The following is a 3,146-nucleotide window of genomic DNA, read 5'->3' as shown; positions in this document are numbered from 1 at the left end:
GCATATACTGTTCATGTTGTTGTAAGTTTGTTTATAGTCTTTTAAGCATAACTTGATCTAATACATTATTATTTCCTGAATTTCTCTGCTTGCTTAGTGATGTACAGTTTGAATTCCCATAATTTGGGGCTCTGAAAATGAAAGCTTGGAGTACAGATGACCTTAAAGGTTAGCATTAGAGCATTCTTGTTCTTGTTAACGTCCGCTCACACTTTCACTCTCTCGCGCTTTAGCTTCTCAGGCATACAGGGAATTGAACAGCACATTTTAGGGTTTTTAATAAAGGCTGATTTGGAGTTTTGTTGCCACTTGCAGATTTGTTTTGAAGCCAAACAGCCTATCTGAAGGTAATAGCTTCCAAGGTTGATTAACTTTATTAGATCTTTACCCAGTGGCCTCATTCTCATTCTCCTGCTCCGTAATGCCGGCTGATCAGGAGGAAACTGCAGGACACCAAATTGCAGAGAAGGATAATAATTTATAGGCTAGAGTGTCGGGAAAAGTGGTTTTAGAACTTGCGCAGTGTTATTAAAAATGTCAACTGTGGACCTGAGGATACGTACAGCAGGTGGAAAGAATGTCACAAACACGCACAAGAATCCTGAAAAGGCATCTGTGTGTCAGGGAGCACAAACAGTTTAGGAGCACACAACCCATACACACAGATACAAATACCGTACACATGAGAGCATTGCACTTCAGTGTGTGTGTTTACTGTACGCGCTGTCTCTCGGTGACTTGCACAGTGTGCATGTCTTTGTCAGAGATAGTGTTCATGAGTCACCACTGTCTTTAGCCGGAGGCTCAGCAGCCAGCCAGCTGAAGGAGGGGATGCATGTTTTATTTTAGTCACTCAAATATGCTGTGTAGACATCATTATCTTGAAACATGTTGTATTCCATAGCCTCTATTGTGTAAACATTTCACAGAAGATGTGGATAACTTAAACTGTTTAATCCTAATCACAGTCTTGGAGATCATTAACTGTGCAATTCAACTTGCTTCATTAGATGTGGCTTTTGTTATTGCCAGCTAAGTAGTGAGTGGATGTGTGAACTGTCCTTGACGAGTAAAGGATGTTATCTTTTTTGTCATGCACATACCAGCGCTGCCCATAGGGAAGAGGTGAGCATGCAAGGAACTTGGCTGATTGAGGGCACAGGGCACAGAGGCGAGCTGTGCACGGCTATGGTTGCCTGTGAATGCTAAGGATGCCTCACAAGAGACCCTTTTGTCAGCATCATCTCCCTTTGACAAGGGTCATGAATAGAAAAGCATGTGAGATCATTTTTACATTCCTCCCATTTCATCAACATCTTTATTTTTTTTTACTCTGCAGACCGCAAGAGTTAATTTTCCCCATTATACCACCAATTCGCAATAAAACCACTTTATGACATTTATGGTTTGTTAAATTATATCAGTATGTTTTTCCCCTTCAGATATATCACATAAAGTATTGAAAATCTACGTAAGCAAATGATTTTGGCATCAAAATCTCTGTTTAGCCGTTATGATGTGTCTCCAATTTGGCCTACACTAGATTTGCGACTGTAAAATATATGTGCATTAGAGCTGAATCTAAATACAAGTTGGAGAAGCTTCCAGAGAAGCGCCCTAAATGTTCTGCTTCACTGCAGGACACTTTTACAGAGTTGGTCAAAGAAGGATAGATGGATGGATGGACGGACAGACAGACAGACAGAATCAGTAAATTATCAATAACTATAAGCCAATAATATAATATATACTTCTGAAATGAGCCAGACTGCATAATAAATACAATCACTTTCGACAGTTTAAGTATATTTTGCTAGTAGTTTTGTACTTTTACTTAAGTAGTTTAATTTAATTCATTTTGAACATGTAAAATAAAAAACAACAATAACAGATGATATAAACAGTACACATATAGCAAACCCAATATACACAGTCTCAGGAACAACATATTTATTCATATATCAATCAATCATATATAATTTAAATAGTTGCCTCACATTAATCCCACCAACCCTTCCCCATCCATCTATAGCTTAAGCGTTATGTTATTTTTGTAATCTCTTAAATTGATTTATATTTGGACTTAGTTCAAACCATTTTACAAATTCACCACACAAACTCTTCATAGTGGTATACGAACACACTGTTGTGTAGTTTCTAAATAAAATTTTCCTCTTGAATCATTACCCCCCGAGAACAGTTTTTCTATATTACCAGGTGGTAAAACTTTAAATGCATGACTTTTACTTAACAGAGTATTTATACACTGCGGTATTGCTTCTTTTACTAATAGATAGATAGATAACCTCAGTCTCTAGCAGACACACACACACACACACACACACACACACACACACACACACACACACACACTTAAAAACACACACAGAAAAAGAGGAATCCCAGCTCTCCTTCTCTGAAAATGGAGCAGCCACCCAGTGCGTCAGTAACCTGATTACCCCAGCTGTCAGTCTGAATAAGGCCAGGCTTTGGGATCCTCCCGTCCTCTGATCTTCAGTACGGGACAGAGCCCGTCCTCCTGGAGAGTCTGGAAACAACCTCAGAACAGGACAGACACAAAAAATAGCAGGGAAAACACTACTAAAGTCAGCAGGTAAGAGGACTTTTTTTTTTTTTTTTATTTCAGCTGATAATGATAAGTTTAAACCATCAGACATCAGGCTTTATGATGCAGGTTTTCAGATTCTTCTGGGAATATTCTCATATCAAGTGTATGACCATAATACTAGTCTTTGAATAATAGCCTGATAAGAAAAACAGACTGATGTGGAGAGGGGAAAGTGTATGAAAAAAGTCCAAGTTGAGAGGATGAAGGAGGGGGGCTCTTTGAGGCAGCTAAAGGGAGGGCAACAGGATACAACTAGTGGGTGGACCTTGATAATTGTTTCTGTGCACAGAAGTCTCTCACTTCCATGCTTCCTTCCCCTCCAAACAGGAGTACTTTGTATGAGTTGGAGGAAAATTCCTCAAGTCAGAGGTTATAATTCATTAATCTTTGTCTTTCACTAGGACCATTGACTGGCTTTCTGGAAGTTTTAAAGCTCCACAAAGATCCTGGATCAGTATCTGGACTGACTAAAGAAATCAGAAAAGAGCTGAAGAGACTGAGGACCCTGAGCTGCACT

The sequence above is a fragment of the Echiichthys vipera genome (genome assembly GCF_963691815.1).
Source record: "Echiichthys vipera genome assembly, chromosome: X".
In the NCBI taxonomy this organism is placed as follows: domain Eukaryota; kingdom Metazoa; phylum Chordata; class Actinopteri; order Perciformes; family Trachinidae; genus Echiichthys; species Echiichthys vipera.
This window is presented reverse-complemented; position numbering follows the sequence as displayed.